At 52.2% G+C, this 18,434-nt stretch overlaps 1 pseudogene across 1 annotated transcript; it reads left to right on the top strand.

Moving 5' to 3' along the window:
* The first annotated feature begins 5,441 nt into the window (after window positions 1-5,441).
* Window positions 5,442-8,438, top strand: LOC308224631 (BTB/POZ domain-containing protein KCTD12 pseudogene; annotated as a pseudogene). Its single transcript, XR_013958956.1, has 2 exons — window positions 5,442-5,558; window positions 7,073-8,438. The product of XR_013958956.1 is annotated as a BTB/POZ domain-containing protein KCTD12 pseudogene (transcript).
* The last annotated feature ends 9,996 nt before the right edge of the window (window positions 8,439-18,434 follow it).

Here is an 18,434-nt window from a genome sequence, read left to right as displayed (position 1 = left end):
CTGCTCTGCCAGGCCAGATGGCACCTTCACCCTGGGGTGCTGCATTGGCAGAGCTCAAGGAACAGACTGTCTGCAACGAGGCTGACACAGGTTCCTCCTGCAACCCGCCTGCTGTCTACCTCGGTTTAGGCTTCAGATCTTCTTATCACATCTCTGTTACATGAAGCAAGTTTGGGTCTTACTGAAAAGCACCTAAATATATCCTCTGTGTATGGAAATCTAAGTGTACGTGGCAAGTTTTATAGCCCAGGTTGTTTTCAGCTCTGTGCCTCAATGATCCTCATCCTAGAAACGCAGCAGGCAGGATGTTTGCTTTTGCCAACACAGGGGAGTGAGATTGTGAGAAGGTAAAGGCCACAGGAGCTGCTTCAGCAACTGGGTTACAAGCTTGTACCAAGGGCAGAATTTGATCTGGAGAATTCATTTGTCAGAGGGAAAAGTCCTCCAGAGTGATGGAGTGAGGCAAGGCAGGAAACATTGGGAGTGCTCAGCGTGCCCATGTCCTGCTTGCTCAGAGCTGCTCTGCTGCTCTTCAGAAGAGGCCAGGCCACTCTTTAAGCCCATTCTGAGTATTGAAGACACGGTGATATATTTGTAAATCTGCTCCAGCCTCCTTTCTTTCTGGGCTTTGTTCTAGCGCTCACCTCAAATGCAGTGGCCTTTTTGGTCCTGTGCCATGGCTTGAAGAAGTTACCAACTTGAAAGAGGTCTTGGAGAAAAGGCTGCATGAGACATCTCTGCTTCAGGGATGAGTAGTTCCCAAGTGGCCATCCAGTTCCTGAGCCCAGATGGTGAAATGAGATCAGTGGATACGCATGTTCTTGTTAGCAAATAGTGCACAGGATGGAGATGGATCTCTGATACATCATCCCTGAAGTCAGTGGTGATGATGCTGGTTTCATCACTGTCCGAGAGGATCCTAGAAAACCATCTTTTAGTGATGATACCAAATCAAAACCTTGATCCTCAGCAACTCCCACATTCCGTGATGAGTTTACAGCCTAGTCCTCATCCTATCTCTGATTTCTAACCCCACTTTGCTGTAGGGACATCTAAGCTTTCATAATGAAAAGCCAATTAAAGCGCACCATTAAGCACAGCCTTTTTACTTCCTTGTCCGAACTTCTCTCTCACAGAAAGGACACCACAACTGTAGTGCAAGTTGGCAGATGCTGCTAAAAATGGGCCAGATAAGATGTATAAGTAAATTATTGACATGCCAACCTGAAGTCTCCAACAGGACCATAACAGCGGGGTCAGATGTATGTGGTCGCTTACCTGCTCCATTCCCAGAGCTGCAAAGCCACCTGAGCTCCTCACAAAGCAGAAGCAGATTAACCACCTTTTATAGAGGCTGGCAGTGCCCAGAGTTTCCAGGCTGCTCCTACAGACACAGCGAGTCCTCAGCAGAGAGAGCAGAGAGGTGTCTGAAGCAATGAAAGCCTCGTCACTTGTAGTTAACTTCACGTGTGCATGTTGCTCTGTGCCTACCAGCAGACCTGTACAGCTCCTGGGGAAGGACGCGAGGGAAGAGTGATAGATACATCTCAGTGATGCTGGTAGGAGCTTGTTGCTGGTTTATGGGCACCGAGGAGCTTCTGTGGGACCAGTGACTCGAAGTGAAACCCTTTTGACCCTCCACTATTGTCACTGATGCTCTAAAACCTCATGGTGTGATTTTAAGTAACTCAAAGAGAGGGAATGGCAAGAGGAAAGCAGGAAACACTGCACAGGGGAAGAAGAAAGGAGAAATGCAGATAGGGATGAGGGAGACAGAGGTGGAAGCACAGGGGTGGGACAGGGATGCTGTATAGTGTGATTTTTCCCACTGACTGATGGTGATACAGCCATGAGACCCTGAATGTATTAAAACTAATGCTGCACCAGAGCCTTGCACTTGGCGCTTCTGCTGCCCTTTTAGGAGCAGCTCAGCTCTGTTTAAGGATGAAAGATGCCTGCATTTAGCCCTCATTCATGAGTCATAACATTGGCACAGTGGGGTTTGAACCTCTGCGTGCTGGACCCTTCTGACACACATGAAATACGGGGTTTTTCCTCTAATAAATATTCCTCCTTCAATGCGCATTTCTCCATTATCTCTAGATAAGAAACTGATGTAGCAGATGCAGTAGCATCGCTTTCTCTGTGACAACATCCTTGCAGCGTGATGTATCACAACATCATCGCCAGAGCATGGTGCATACCTGATTTATTACTGTATTTTTTCCTTTTTTGAGGAGAAAAAAATCAGGCAATGGAAAAATTTGTCTTATCTTCGGTTTATGGCCCTTCCACCCTTAAAAATGCATAAAGAGTGTTGGAGCAGCACAATGGCGCTTTTAGGGATGCTCAAGGTGACTGGAGAGAGGGCAGGATCCCACAGTCTGAGGATGAGGAGGTCGAGGCACTGTGAAGAGAAGCGAGTTGTGTCCGAGCTCAGCAAACACAAAGAGCTGGAAACAGCAGCCAGGAGGTTCTGCAGTGCCTTCCTTGCAATCACCAGACCACATTCTGTGTAATAACAGAGCGGACACAAACACACACACACGTTAAGCCTCCCTTCTCTTGGGACATGGATGAATCATGTTCCACTGCTGTGGTTGATAAAGATCTTTAGAAGTCAGAGAGGGCCCCAAATTCACTCTCTTAAGGAAGAACTTGTAAACGCTGCTTTATAAAACCTCTTGGCAATTTCTCCTGCATTTCCAGACCCTCTCATTGCTTCTGTGGTGCTGAACGTCTTCCCCTTCTCTGGAGATCACGTGTCAAGTTGCCTCAAGACACGTCAGCAGTGGCCTGGATGTTTTCCACTTCAGCTCATGAAGATATTTGCACTGATCTGAGCCTTATAACGTGGAGGACAAAGCACTAAAGCAGCACAGTGCATTTTCACTTGGGTGGGAAGGTCTGTGGAAGGGAGGAGTGATGCTCAGGTGATGGTGGACAGGAATTTGCAGGCAGAATGAGTCTCATCCATCTTCAACCAACCAGAGAGGAAAGTGCCATCTAACATCCATCACCCCAGTCCAAAGGGGGGCCAGAGGAGAGCGGCTGAACTTGCTCTTTCAGGATCTAGTAGCACCAGGATCTAGTGGCACAGACACAGGTTAAATACCCACCTGGATGTATTTGCTGCATGCCTGGAGCCCTGCTTTGGGCAGCTGAGGCAAACCATGTTTCCTCCACAGCTTCCCAAAACCTCAGCACCAGCATCCTTTGTGCTGTCCTCTCTCCATGCCTGTCCCAAGCTCCCACCCCAACCCTCTTTGCATAATGGTGCACAGCCTCCATCTGACCCCAAAATAAGGTCCCCATTCCTCTTCTGACCCCAAAATAAGGCTCCCATCACTCCACTGACCCTAAAATATGGTCCCCATCCCTCCATCCTTGCAGCTCCCACTCCATGCAGCAATGCCACCTTCCCAAAGGCAATGGGCACAGCATTTTCTGTGGGATGTCTCCAACTAAAGCCTTGCTTTTGTAGCCTTCCGAAGGCATTATCAAGCTCAGGTTATTTTTAGGCTCGTTTCCTAAGGAAACAAGATGAATGCATTTGCATGTGCTGTGTGCAAGACAGCGTGTGTCTCTGCTCTGCCCTCCCACAGAGGGTTTGAGCTCCTTGGGCAGTTTCAGCTGAGTTGGATGGAGCGCTGTAAGGTCTCAAAGAGATCCTTTTCTGATAGACTTGGGGATAACAGTGGACCGGACAGAGGAGGAACTTAATGTACTTCCAGAAATTAAAGGCTAATATATTCACCAGACTGACCCCTCCAGCTTTCCCTTCCCTTATTGCACCAGTGCTGGGAGGGAAGCGCAAGTCATGGGGGCTCCTGCAAACAAAACCCATCACCTTCAGTCCTTGTTGAGCCCCACACTGAGAAGACAACCCTTTCCATAGGCACACCAGGGTGCTTCAGGGAGTTGGAGCCCTCAGTGGAGGTTTTAATGCCGAGCACAACTGCCTGCAAGCAGCCTGCCAGTTACTTGCATCTGCCTGCTCACACTTGTTCATATCCAAAAGCCTTTTTAACAGGGTTCCTTATTTCACGTCTGCCCGTGCTGGCATCAGATAAGGTTCTCTAAGTCAGACACCAGGATTTTGGCCAGGGAGAAGCAGAGGAATCTGTACAGAGAACTTTTTTCTGTGCCCTTTGCTTCTCTGCAAGCCCTGAGTGGGCCAGGATGAGTGAGAGGGAGGATGGGCTGAAGGAGGAATTTTGGTCTCCAAGCTTCCAACTTCTTTTTCTCTCCATTTATAGCATTTGCAGGTGAAACAAAATCTTGAGGTAAAGAAAGTTACGATGTCAAAACCATTTCCCATTTCCCCTCCCTTTTTTTTTTTTACCTCTATTTCTGTAATTTGGAGCAAATTTTGTTGTTAATTTCTGTAATCCCAAAGCACGTTCTCCCATTTTTAATTCCCCCCACAAATATATTCCACAAAATACGCACGTGGGAAAGTTCCTGGTTTGAAGTGTGAAAAGTGAGCCTTGAGGCTTGATCCACACCACTGATAATCACAGACTCTGAATTCGCAGGAGGATACGGAATTCCAGACACCTCCGGTAAGGTGGGATTTTTTGGGAGCTATGATATATTCTATACCTATGGATTTATTCTTCTAAACTACTGACAGACCCAGGGAACAGCATCCCAGCTTGACTATTCAGAGGTGTAGAATCATCCCATCTATTTATTCAGTGAGATATCCCACCTCTAAGTGTACTTCTAGTGACCGTATCACACATCTGTGGAATGACACTGCTGGGATGCAAGAAACCAGCAATGAGAAACTCAAACAGAAGAATTCCTTGGATCTCAGTTCCCAGACTCAGTGTGGGATCTGGTCTTCAGGTGGAGCAGAAATTCTGTCTTCTGCCCTTACAACATCTGACAGGTACGTGTGAATAAACTCATAAAGAAACTCAGGTCAGCTTCACTGACACAGAAGCTGGATTTTAGGCTGCCTTCACCAGACTTTTAGGAAATGAGCAAATACTGGGATGTTTCTTGGAATCACTGTATTCTCTTGTCTTTACAGAAAACTGGCATTTTGAAACAAAAAGAGAAATGCCAGGCAGCTCTGGGGGTGCAGGGCAGGTACTCCGGGACCTGCTGCTGGGGATTGAGATGCTGTTGGGCTTTTTCCCAGCAGGGAAATGGCATTAGAAGCAAATCGTGCGTTGCTGGTGGATGGATGGATGGATGGATGGATGGGTGGATGGATGGGTGGATGGATAGGAGCACTGCTGGAATCCCCAGCCCGGAGCACGGAGCTCCCCGATGCGGGGTGATGCAGGGATGGGCGGGTTGGGTGACGGAGGCGGTGGCGGGGGAAAGCGGAGGGGAGGAGGCGAGGCGGACCTGGGGCCGGCGGGGGAGGGCGCTCAGCGGCTGCTCGGACATAAAACGGCAGCGCCAGGGCCGGGCGGGCAGAGCGGAGCGGAGCGGCGGCAGAGAGTGGAGCGGACCGGATCTGGACCGATCGGACCGGCTCGGCACGGCCCGGATCACACCGCACCGGTTCGGCCCGGCCCGGGCCGCCCTGCGCTGCGGAGGTGAGGGGAGCGGGATGGGGCAGGACGCGGAGCGAGGTCCCCCCGGCTGACTCGGGGCTGACCCAAGGGTCCCCGGTCCCGGCAGCGCTCGCAGCCCCCGCGGCAGGCGGAGGCGGGGGTCCCCTGTGTGTGTCCCCCGGCTGCAGACTCGGATCCCGGCCGCAGCCGTGACAAAGGAACCCAGCTCTGTTAGACGCGCTCTCGGCACAGGCGGGCTCCCTCCGGGTGTGCTGTAGCGGGGAGCACCGGGAGAAGGGACTAAAAGCCGCTGCGGGAGAGGATTTGGGAAGCTGGGAGCGCGCTGGCTCTCTTTGCAATCTCTTCCTTGGCTTGTCCAAGTCACTCCTTGCTCAAAAACGATTCACCCTGAGCATCCCTATGAGCTGGGAGGCGGCGTTTGGCCATGAAATGCAGGCTCAGCTCTCCCCCCCCCCACCACCCAAAAGTGCCCACAGAGTTTTATCTTCGCCCTTTAGTCTCTCTGAAATTCGCATTAGGATCCTTTTGTGAGGCTCCTCTGAAGCCACACAGGACACAAGGATGGGTCAAGGCTTAGTGTTTCACAGCTGTGGGACCAATCCTGGGGGGGTGCAGGCAGCTGCTGGCAACTTCACAGCACTCCCAGGGCTGCCTTAACATTCTACAGCAGGAAGAGCATGAGGCCAACCCTGCCAGGCAGTTGGGAAACCTCTTCTCTCCATCATCTCCCGCATTCCAGCATGGAGCACGGCTTGGCCAGGCTGGATCCAGAGTCCGTCTGATGAGCCAGGTTTATGTAAGCACTGATTTGCACTGTCAAGAGATGGCTAAGAATGAGCCTGCCTTTGGAAATGTATAAATACGGCATCTAGCCCAAGCTGTACTCAGCAGCACAGTGTTTGTCTTGGTCCCAGCCCCTGGGAGATGTTCTGCCACCTCTCACCTGCTCTCCACTTGGCTTTAAGTCTCTACCAAGTGCTTTCCAGGAGCCAGGATGGAGCAGGAGTGCCAAAAGGCACTGTCACTCTGTCCTTTATAGTGGTATCTAGTGTTGTTTTTCTGGCAGACCTGTGTGTGTTCCTTGCATGGACCACAAAGTCCCCTCCAAGCTCACCAGCTTGGCAGGAGACACCGTGCTGTAATGCGGTCCTCCCTTGGCACACTCGGCAGGATGCTGGGCCAGGCAGGTCACCACTCAAAGCTGGGGTGTGACAGCCCTGGCTTTCCTGTTGTTAACATCAGCGTCATTGTGTCTTCCACATCAAAGATGCTGAGCCCCAGGAGCTGACTGGTGGGGACACAGGCAGTGCGCTTCCCTTCTTGTGCTGTGGAAGAGAAGGCAGCCTTGGAAATAATTGCTGCCTATTCCAAGAGCCAGCGACTGGGGAGGAGAGCTGACTTCCAGACCCCTGGAGAGCCAGGGGCCTGATCCTGCCCTGCTTGCTGCTCCAAATAAAGTGCTTGGCTTGGGATCAGTGGGAAAGTGGGGGCTGTGCTTGCTGGCAGGCTTAACACCTTGCTGCTTTCTGTCGCAGGTGGGAAGGCAGCAGTAGCTCACTATGGCCCTGGCAGACAACACGGGCTGTGCCAAACCCAGCGAGGACTTCCCCTTCCCCGAGATCATTGAACTCAATGTGGGTGGACAAGTGTACATCACCCGCCACCCCACCCTGGTCAGCGTGCCCGGCTCACTCCTCTGGGAGATGTTCACCCAGAAGAACATCCGCTCGCTGGCCCGGGACAGCAAGGGACGGTTCTTTGTGGATCGGGATGGGTTCCTCTTCCGCTACATCTTGGATTACATGAGGGACCAGCAGCTGGTGCTGCCCGACCACTTCCCTGAGAGGAGCCGCCTGCAGCGAGAGGCAGAGTACTTCATGCTGCCGGAGCTCGTGAAGATGCTGGCCCCCAAGCTCAGCAAGCAGAACTCGCTGGGAGATGACCCATGCCAAAGCGACCCCGAGGAGCTCTCCCCCAGCGCGGACGCCACCCGCACCCTGACCTCTGCCAGCACCACGCTCCCCAGCGCTGTGGCTGGTGGCCCCGGGGGTGCCGTCACCAGCGGCGCGGGTGCTGCCAGCAGCGATGTCCGCAGGGCAGGTTTTATCACCATCGGCTACCGGGGCTCCTACACCCTGGGCAGGGACAGCCAGACGGATGCCAAGTTCCGCAGGGTGGCTCGGATCATGGTCTGCGGCAAGACCTCGCTGGCCAAGGAGGTCTTTGGGGATACCTTGAATGAGAGCAGGGACCCAGACCGGCCCCCGGAGAGGTACACCTCCCGCTACTACCTCAAATTCACCTTCCTGGAGCAAGCCTTTGATAAACTGGCCGATGCTGGCTTCCACATGGTGGCTTGCAACTCCACAGGCACCTGTGCCTTCGCCCATGACCAGACAGATGACAGGATCTGGACCTCTTACACCGAATATGTTTTCTATCGTGAGTGACACCAAAAAAACCCAACCCCACACACACCAAACACCAACTCTCCCTTTCCTCTCCCGTCTCCTAGAAGGTAGACATCCAACCCTGAATCCCAGCATCCTTTTGAGTTTGTTCTTGGGTTTTTTCCCCTCCTCCTTCCTCCGCGTTGAACCTGTCCAGCTCTCCCCTGTCGCCGTCGACCACCAACCTTCTTCCCTCTCTCCGACTTCTGCAGTAGCCGCCTGTAGCTCCCAACCCTCCCTGGATGTGTGGACTTGGACACTGTTATGTACTTGTTTTGGGTGGGAGGGGGGCATACACCAGACTGTGCTCTGGGATGGGATTCCTGCAGCTGGATGAGCTTGTCCGTGTTGGACACTGAACTTGGCTCTCGTGCCCTGTGCGTCAGAAACAGGCTGCGTACACTGTATTTGATCTGCCAAGGGGTTCAAGGGAGAAAACACTGGGTTAAGGACATGCAAAAAGGTGGGAAGCAGCGAGGAGGGTGGGAGGGAGGGGGGTGGATGGAAAGATGCAGCCTCGCAGCATGGATATATTGCCATTAGCCCATGTAAGCAGCTTAGTGTTTAGACTGTCAGTGCTGGGGAAGGTTAGATAAAGGCTCACCCTGTGTTTGCAGTTGGGATTTGGAGTATCGCTGCTGCTCTGGGATGCCTTGGGGGGGTGTTTTGGGGGTGGGAGAGGGTGGATGGATAGATAGATGCTCTGTTCATGTATATTTGGAGGGAGGTGGGGGGAGTGGGGAGGGCTTTACACGCTGTAGGGTGTAAATTGCTTATACTTTGGATGGTCTGTCAGAAAAAGTCCCTTCATCTTTCCTTTGGAGTACAATAGTGATGTGAGGGATGGGGCTGAATTGCTCTGGTGAGCAGCAGCCATGACTTCACAGATTAAAGGGAATCTTTGCCCAACATGAAAGTCTTTGCCTTTTGGGCAATCTCTTCAAGGTCCCTGCAATCACAGCTCTCCATGGCCTGCTCCTGGGCCAGGGGCTGACTGCTGCTGCTTCTTCACCATGCCTGGGCAATGGGTAATAAAGGAACAAAACCAACTCACCTACGTCTTTGTGTGCCAAGAAGCAAAAGCAGCAGTGCTGGTGGTGTGCTGTGTGCACCCAGGGTGTTGCTCCAGCAGCACTACAGCATGTGGGCATGAGGAATGTGATTTCGTAGAATCATAGAATGGTTTGGGTTAGAAAGGACCTTAAGATTGTGTAGTTCCAGCCCCCTCATGCACAGGGACACCTTCCTTTAGATCAGTAGTATATGGTTATGAATAAAGAGAAGGAAGGAAGACAAACTCACTGGAGCCCTCTTGGCCTGCTCTGACCCCCCTCCTTCTCTTTGAACCTTTGCTCCCACCCCACAGGGGCTGAATCTCAAAGCAGTGAGAATGCTGGTGCAAGCGGTTGGGTCCAGGGTTACCCACCCCTCTGCAGACCAGCCCTGAGTGATGCCTTCATCCCCATCACTCAAGCAGGGCTCCCTTACACCTACCATACATCCCCAGTCCTGCTGCTCTGCTTCCTGAGCAGCCCTTGTGAAGCTGTTGGTGCAGGCAGCTGGAGGATCACCTCACTGGATGGATGCTGCCCAAAGGGGCATTTCTGTTTGGGTTGCGCTGAAGAGATTGGAGGGCTGGAGTCCTCTGGCATGCAGGACAAGCAAAACCATCACAGCCAGACAGCCCCTTTCTCCTGAAGAAGGGGAAGGCAAAAATGGTGTTTTTATAAGGGACCATTCCTCATTGCAACAGCATTTGAAGAGGAAATGACAACCAGCTTTAAAAAAAGCAAAGAAAAGGGAACTTGAGCTCTGTGCAGAAAGAGGCTGAAGGGCAGAATTAAAACCTTCTAAGTAAAGGGGGAAGGGATGTGCATGTCCTGTTGACTTCTTGGCTTCTTTTTAACTAGAGACTTTTCTGCTCGTTATTGATTAGGACTGATTGAAGAAAAGAAGTTGCTGCCTTGTGAGAAATGTGGTGTTTGATGTTCGCTTTTCCCCTCTGGAACTGGGCTGCACAATTGATCTCACTGGAGGAAGCATTTTTCCGGAGGGGGAAACCATAATGGCACAGTCACCACTGAGAGGGTTTTGATCTGTAGGTTATGTGATCTTGCTGTTAAACCTTATACCCCGGGTGAAATATGACCAGAGCAGGACAGTTGACTTCTGAATTGCTTTGAGTCTGATGGTCTCCATGAAAACCAATACTTCACGAGAAAATGCTTCTGCTGAGCTCTGGATCAACAAAAATACCACAATTTGGGGTTGTTTCTTTTCTTTGCACATCTCTAGTAGTGGAAAGAGTGTCCTTTTGCTGCTGCTCATGGCTGAGGGGAGAACGTGGTTGATTTGATCCTTAGGAAAGACTACCTATGGAGAAACGGTGCTGTGGAAAAGCATCTGTTTGAGGTTCTCCCTTGGCATCTCCCAGCTGTACCCGCTATTGGCACATGTGGTGATGGAGAGGGGTGGAAGGCACACATCACTCCCGAGGAAATTCCAGTTGAACACAAGAGGAACATTTTTCACCATGAGAACAATCAGCCCTTGGGATCATCTCCCCAGGGAAGCGGTGGCTCCCTAGTGTTAGGCACTGTTAAGGTTGAGCTGGACAGGGTGCTGGGACATCTAGGCTTGGTCATGCTTTGCTGAGAAAGGCTGGACCAGATGATCCTTGAGGTCACTTCCAACCTGGTATTGGATGACTATATGACTCCCAGACAGGAGACTGCCTATTATCTTGGCCTAGAGGATGGTTTGTAAGAGACCAAGGGGGTCTCATTCTGGTAACAGGTCCCTTACAGAACAGTGTGGACCATTGTGGGGAAGAGTATCCCTTGAGAAGGCATCTGGTCTCACTGCAAAGCTCAGCAGCTGCTGAGCTCACCAGAAACTAAGGAATAAGGGCTTTAAAAATAAAGGGCTTTAAGCTTTTGAAGCTTGTTTTTCTTCGGAGGGGCAAATGTAACTCATCCTTTCATTTAGAGACCCCCAGGAAGTCACCCACCCCAAAATAACATCCCTCTTTCAAGGGAGGCAAAGCATGAACACGGGCTGGGATTGTGTTCCCAGGCAAGCACCCTGCCCACAAATTGCTGGTTACTGGCTCGGTGTCTTATTCTGCACAAAAAAGTGCAGGCACTGAGCTTTTCCCATAAGGAAAAGCCAAATCCCATCGTCCCATCTGTCTCCACCAGGCACTTCTGCCACCCCGAGAGAGCATCTGAAGACATTTTATATCCTAAGTCTCTTTTTAGCCTCTCTCTAAAGGGACCCATTTTGGTAGCAGAAAAGTCCTGCCCTGCCCAGAAGCTGAGCTCTCCCCATGCTGCCAGCAGCCAAGAAGCAATAGGAATTAGAATCCCAGACTGGTTTGGGTTGGAAGGGACCTCAAAGCTCATCCAGTTCCAACCCCCTGCCATAGGCAGGGACCCCTTCCACTAGAGCAGGTTGCTCCAAGCCCCTGTGTCCAACCTGGCCTTGAGCACTGCCAGGGATGGGGCAGCCACAGCTTCTCTGGGCACCCTGTGCCTCAGCACCCTCACAGGGAAGAGCTTCTGCCTAAGATGTAATAGGGATGGAGCAGATCGATACTGGGGGACCGGGAAGAGGGCAAGCAGGGTGCTGTGGGGTCCAGAAGGTATGAAAGGCTGGAGAGGAGACAGAAAACCCTATCTCCAACCTAGAAATCCTGTCCTGCCATGGACAGGAGAAGCCCAAGCTGCTCAGTGCACCACAAAGACTTGATTGTAGTGGTTTAATAGTGAAGGACTTAAGCACCATAAGGGTAGATGCAGCAGTAGCTGTAAGATGGAACCAACCTCTTCTAATATGAAATATAAACCCCAAAACCTACCTCTAACAGCATGGGTATTCAGCACTGAGAAGAACAATTGGAGGGATGGGGGTTCTCCAGTTCTTGGTGCCGAAGCTGTAGGAAGGGGTTTAACTAAACAAGCTTTCAGGCTCAGTTTAGCAGCTGACACCAGCTGGTTGCAAAAAGCAGGAGGTCAGACAATACACAGAGCATTGCTCTGCTCTGGCCAGCCGTGTAGAGGCTGTGGGGCTCCTTCTCGGGGAGGAGCAGGAGAGGAAGCACAGCTGAGCAGTCAGTGTTTGTGTTTGCTGCTCCAGCAGCAGCGCTTTGCTAAATGAAGGTTGTTCAGCCTGTGCTGACAGCTTGCTTTGAGCTAAAGCAGGTGACTTCGGGTCTTCCTGGTGTGCAGATGGTTTTCTCACAGACTCCTGCAGTTAAACACAGTTTTACTTAGTTTTCAGTGGCTGGGAATCATCACCCCCTCCTCTGGGAGAGCTGTACAATATCTGACTGAAATCTGTCCTTGCAAATAGGCTAAACCGGATTTCATCTAAATCATATTTGATGCACAGCCCCTGCATCCCAGATGTCTGCTCCCTCTCCCTCCTTACCCTTCTCCAGGCTGGATACAGAGCGATGCAGAGTCCACTTTGCCAACAGCATCCTTCAAGTGACCCTAAAGGGGTCATCGCCCAGCACCCCAGGGCAGCAGGACAGATCTGCCTTCAGAAATACATTTTCTTCCTGTTTACAGCCTACTCCAGAGCACAGAAAACACAGCTCAGCCCCGTGGTTTCCCAGGCTCAGAAATTGGATGATGAGGTTCAGCAGGAGGCAGAGGAGCATGCAGCAATTATAGAGGATAAACACAGCTCTTTACTGCACGCTGTCAAATGCCATCCTCTCTTGCAGCTCTAATCAGGGACACAAAAAGCCTCTCCTGCCAGCAGCGTGAAGAGGAGCATTTGAATGGGAAACACAATTCACCTGGCTGGTGTTAGTGGAGGAGCTGGACAAGCCTGGCCTTCCTGGATTAATTTGGGAGCTCAGGCAAAGGTCAGTTAGGGTTAGCAGGCAGGAATGGTTTGGTGTTCCTCATCACTGGAGCAAGTGAAGTTGAGCCTTGCTGTGGTCCTCTCCCATCATTGTTTAGGGGACCTCTGTGGGAAGAGGAGCATTTTGCATCCTCTTTCTCTAGACCTGTGGTCCTTGGCATGTTCTCCCCAGTTGATGCCACCCATGCCCGATGGGAGAACCTACAAAGCCACCACAGCAGAGGACAGAGGCACAGCCTGCCCAGGCCATGGCAGCTCAGCTCAGTCCTCTGCCCTTTTGGAGAGCTTGGTGGTGAGCACGTTGGTGCCCACCCCAGAGACCATGGCTGGGAGAACAGCCATGGGATGCACAGCCTCTGTTTCACAGCCCTCCGTGAGCCCAATTTGCATCCATTCAACACTGAGGAAGCTGCTCCCAAGACCAAGCTGTTTTGAGCTCTATTTCTTACCAAGAAAGGTTTGTGTAACCTCACACAGCGCTTTCCTTCCCTTTTCTTCAAGGACCTGACCCTGTGGGCTGGTTTTGCCCCAACCTGGCAGTGTTCCAGCTATTAGCAGCTTGCCAGTTGTGCGAAAATGAGGTTTGGGGCACATCAGACCTCTTCGAATCGCCCTCCCCATGCCCATAGCATGAGCTCAGCCCTTCAGCAGCAAAACTGCACAAGCAAACAGACTCTGTGGGCTCCCTGCCCTGTGCAAGCTCCATAAGCAGCATCCCACTGAGCTGTGCAGGAGCTGGAGAGCCCTGAAGTGCTCCACATCAGCTTCATGGTTAATTTACAGGCCCCCTGGGGCGCAGATGGGGGTACTGAGCAGAGCTGGAAGATCAAGGATGCTCAGATGCTCAGGTCTTATGCTTTGAACCTGTAGAGCATTCATTGCACCCCTGCCTTGGGTGGCACCTTGTGTGTATCAGCTCCTCCTTCACCCCAGCACAGCTGACCAAGACATATGGTGAAACAGCCCCCAGGATTAGAGAGGTCAAGGGCAATCCCTGGAGCTTGGCAAGGCATCAGAGCCAGATGTGTCTTGAGACAGGCAGCAGTGCTGCTCTGTTGTTAATGGAGGAAAAGCAGCAGAGACCTGAAAAAGAGCTGCTTCATCCACAAGCCCTGAAACAAGTCCCTGCCTTTCACTTGGATCTGGGGGGAATCATAGAATCATAGAATAGTTAGGGTTGGAAAGGACCCTAGGATCATGTAGTTCCAACCCCCCTGCCATGGGTGGTGGTACCTTTGACAGGAGGAGAAGTCCCTAATGGAGAGGCAGCAGAACTACTGGGACAAATGAGTGAGTTTCTAAAAACAAGGAAAGGGAACATAAAATCTTTATTTAAGGCAAGGGAACACAAAATCCAGAGTAAAGCTCAATGGGAGGGCATGGGAGCCTTGCACGCAACCTTGGGGATTTCTGCATGTCCCGTTGCTGCGAAGCCACCCCAGAGAGTCAGCTCCAGGGCACGCAGCCACAGGCTCCACACAGCCTGGCCAGGAGCCTGGGAGCAGGGACCAGCTTCCAGACAGGGCTTTTGGAGAGGCCCTGGTGCTCCAGGGGGAGGCTGTAACACCTCAGTGCTCCTCTGTGCTAGGGACATGAAGGAGGGATGGGCAGGAACAGCCCCGGGGCTCCCAGCAGAGGATGAGGGAATGTTGCCCCATAAAGAAGCAATAAAAACAACCAGCTTGAGGCTTTGCTGTTCCCCTTCCACACTCCCCGCATCAGCTCCTGGCTACAGCCCATGCCCCAGAGCAGGATGTGGGGTCTCAGCACAGCCAGGGCATGGCTGATGTCCCTCCTCTGCAGGGGCTGGTGGATGTTTCTACCCCACCACTCTTCCAACCCCACTCTTCTATCCCCACTCAAAACCAGGGCTGGGCATGTGGCAAAGAGCAGGTCTGGGTGGTGCGGGGCTGGTTATACCCTGCAGGGGAAGGAGGAGCATCCTTGTCCCTGGGTGTATCTGAGGCACCATTGCCCTCCCCTTCCTGCATCCCATGAACAGGCAGACACAAGTCACAGGTGGCACAGCCAGTGTCCTCTTTCCCTGACAGTATCCCAAAAGAGAGGGACTCAGTGCTCAGGGTGCAGATCTGCCTCCTGGGGCAGGGGGGCTGACATTGAGCATCATCAAAGATCATGATGCTGCTGTGCCCTGGCTTGGGGCTCCTCTGTGCTGGTACAAGCATGTGATGCTGTCCTACCTGCTCCAGATTCATGCACCTATGTGCTGGTCTGCTGGAGATGAAGTGCTGCCCACTCCTGAGGCCATGCTCATGGACCTCTGCTAGCTGCTGCCTGCAGCCCTCTTGGCTTTGCTGGAAGCAAATGCACTGGATACCCAGCTTTCAAGTTTGTTTGGCTTTTAGTTCAGGGCCTCTTTCCATGACAAGGAAGGGCTCAGAACCGAAAACCAAACAAAGACATTAATGTTTAAGGCTTAAAGAGGAAAAAAGTAAATAAAGGAAACAGTAAGAAACAAGCTGTCAAGTTTTCCCCAGCCCAACCTCGTGCTTCCGCACTGGCCTGACTGTGTTTGTCAGCACCAGATTAGCAGATACTCACAGGCTGAGAAGCTGATGGCTTCATGGCCCTTGAGCACCCAAAGAGACAAGGTCTAGTGAACCCAAAGCAGGGCTTCTGTCTACTGCTGCCTCTTTGCTGCTCCACTGGGTATAGTCATAGAATCATGGAATGGGGTGTATTGGAAGGGACCTTAAAGCTCATCCAGTTCCAACCCCTACCACGGGCAGGGACACCTTCCACTGGAGCAGCTTGCTCCAAGCCCCTGTGTCCAACCTGGCCTTGAACACTGCCAGGGATGGGGCAGCCACAGCTTCTCTGGGCACCCTGTGCCAGCGCCTCAGCACCCTCACAGGGAAGAGCTTCTGCCTAAGAGCTCATCTCAATCTGCCCTCTTTGGCGGGTTAAAGCCATTCCCCTTGTCCTTGTTGGCCCCTTCAGGCACTGGGCACAGGCCCTGGGTTCAGCCCTACCCTGCACCGCTGCATCCTCACTCAGCTCACCGTGCCTCAGTTTCCCTACCTGCAGTGTGAGGCAAACCAGCCCTTTGAGGTCCCTGAGGGGAGACTCCAGAGAGCCCGGCTCTGCTGGGGGTGTTGGGATGGATCCCCCAGCACTTTCCTCCCCTCTGAGCTGTCAGGAAAAGCCTGATCCAGTGCGGAACTCAGAGCACAGCCTGTCCACATCTGCTCCCACCACGGAACCTGAACTATCAGGCACAGGGAGGCCACTTCACTCTTGTAAGCTAACCTGGTTTAAAATAGCTCCAATCACCACAGTACAAGTAAGAACCCCACTGAGTTACACTGCTTTACCCCAGCTGGGCATCACTTCCTCAGAGCTGAGGCTTTCAACCAAAATAAAGAGCAATGCTCTAATCCTTCCCCTTACAGCAGAACAACAGATTACAGCTCATTTAGTGCAGTCCCACTCGCCATACAATTACACCCTGTGTGTATCTATTATTCCCATTACTCCCAAGTATTCTGGTTAATATCCTATTTTAATCAACTCAGAGGATTAAATGCCATGAAGGACCCAGGAGGATAGTCTTTTCCAAGCGGATGGTGCAGGGATGCTGAGGACGGGCATGTGGGTGCTGGGCTGGTCCTAGGAAGGAGGGATGGGGGTGAGGGGACAGGGCTTTCCCCTGCGTTGCTGCTAGAAGCAAGTTGAGCCGGTAGAGCCTGTAGTTAACGGGCTACAAGGAAGAGACGAGTAAACAGGAAACTGTTTCACAACCTCCCATCATGAAAGCTTCGCCCTTTGGCTCAGCAGTGGATGCTGCCTGTCCTGCCTGTCCCAGCACCTCCCCAGGGATGCACTGCTCATGCAGATGCTGCAGCAGCAAGTCTGACACCCTAATGGCCAGACCCCACCTCGGCTGGATGCTCACTGCAGAGGGGGTTTGCTCCCCAGCATCTCGCAGCAGGGTTTGAGGGAAAAGGGAGCTGCCGGGGCTCCCCATGCAACCCCAGAGCTCCTGCGTGTCCCAGTGACCCTGAGGCTCCACAGGCATTCACCTCCAAGGCAGCTGGGATTCCAGCTTCTCCTCCGTGTGAAGTGGAAACAGCTCCTTTGGCTTGGTTCACTTTAATGGAGCAGCTCCAAACCTGCAGAAACCGAGGGAACAGCCAATGTTTCCCGATGGGCGTTCCCAAATCCTCATTGTTCTTTGCATGCCTGGGGAGGATTTAACACAAGGCCCCAGGGGAGCAAAAAAACATCAACAAGATGCCCCAGGGTGCAAGCTTTTAACTCTCATTATGCTCCAGGGGAACTGAAGTCCCCAGGTCCCAGTTTCTGGAAGGATTCCCAGTCTTCTAGAAGTCACAGGAGCAGAATAAGCCAGGAAAGCACTTCCCAGCACGCTGGGAAGCTGAGCACGTACCAAGCACATCGGGGTTATGTTAAGGGCTTGTTGCCTTATGACAAATACCTCTGTGTTCATGTCCCCCTTGTTCCCCTCATTTTAGTGCTGTTGGTGCCAACAAACTGTGCTTTTGCAGGTCCTGGAAAGCAAAGGCATTTCCTTGTGATGGGATATATTTGTATTTGCCAGGAATAGTGATGTCCGGGCACCAGGACCTTCACCATCATCAATTCTCCTCCATCCCTCTGCATGAGCTGAGGTCATCCATCAGTGTCATGTAAATGGAGGACAAACCGACCTTCTCCTGTCAAGCAGAGGGCTGGCAGGAGTCAGGAACCTCCCGTTGTTCTCAGGTTGTTGGCAGACACCCCAATGGTGCTGGTTCCTCCTTCCTGCTCACGGCTCTACCACCACCATCACCTCTGTCTATGCTCCCCACAGCCACTGAATCCTGCAGCAGCAACTTCTGCTTGGAAGCTGCTCCAGGAGTTCCCCAAAGGCTCCTGTGGCACATGGGCACACTCAGCCCCCAACCACCATCTGCTGCCCGGTTTCACAGGTTGGACAGTCAGTCCTGGGGGCCAGAAATCCCAGCCCTGGCCCTCTGTAGCACTGGGGCTTGCTGGAAGCAAGGCTATAAGTTGGGGTTGTTCAGCCTGGAGAAGAGAAGGCTGCGTGGAGACCTCATAGCAGCTTTCCAGTATCTGAAGGGGGCCTACAAGGGTGCTGGGAATGGACTCTTCATTAGGGACTGTAGTGACAGGACAAGGGGTGATGGGTTCAAACTGAAACAGGGGAAGTTTAGATTGGATATAAGGAAGAAATTCTTTACTGAGAGGGTGGTGAGGCACTGGAATGGGTTGCCCAGGGAGGTTGTGAATGCTCCATCCCTGGCAGTGTTCAAGGCCAGGTTGGATGAAGCCTTGGGTGCCATGGTTTAGTGTGAGGTGTCCCTGCCCATGGCAGGGGGGTTGGAACTGGATGATCTTAAGGTCCTTTCCAACCCAAACTATTCTATGATTCTATGATTCTATAAGGAGGCTTCAGGGACCAATAAGCGAAAAGGCAGAGCCTGCAGGAGACGCAGGAACGCTGGCAGTCTCCATGAACTAAAAAGCTTTGATCTACTTGCCGTCAGCTCCAGATGGAATTGCCCATTCCCTTCTCGAATTCCATCAA

The sequence above is a fragment of the Psittacula echo genome, assembly GCF_963264785.1.
Source record: "Psittacula echo genome assembly, chromosome: 8".
Lineage (NCBI taxonomy): Eukaryota > Metazoa > Chordata > Aves > Psittaciformes > Psittacidae > Psittacula > Psittacula echo.
This window is presented reverse-complemented; position numbering and strand designations above follow the sequence as displayed.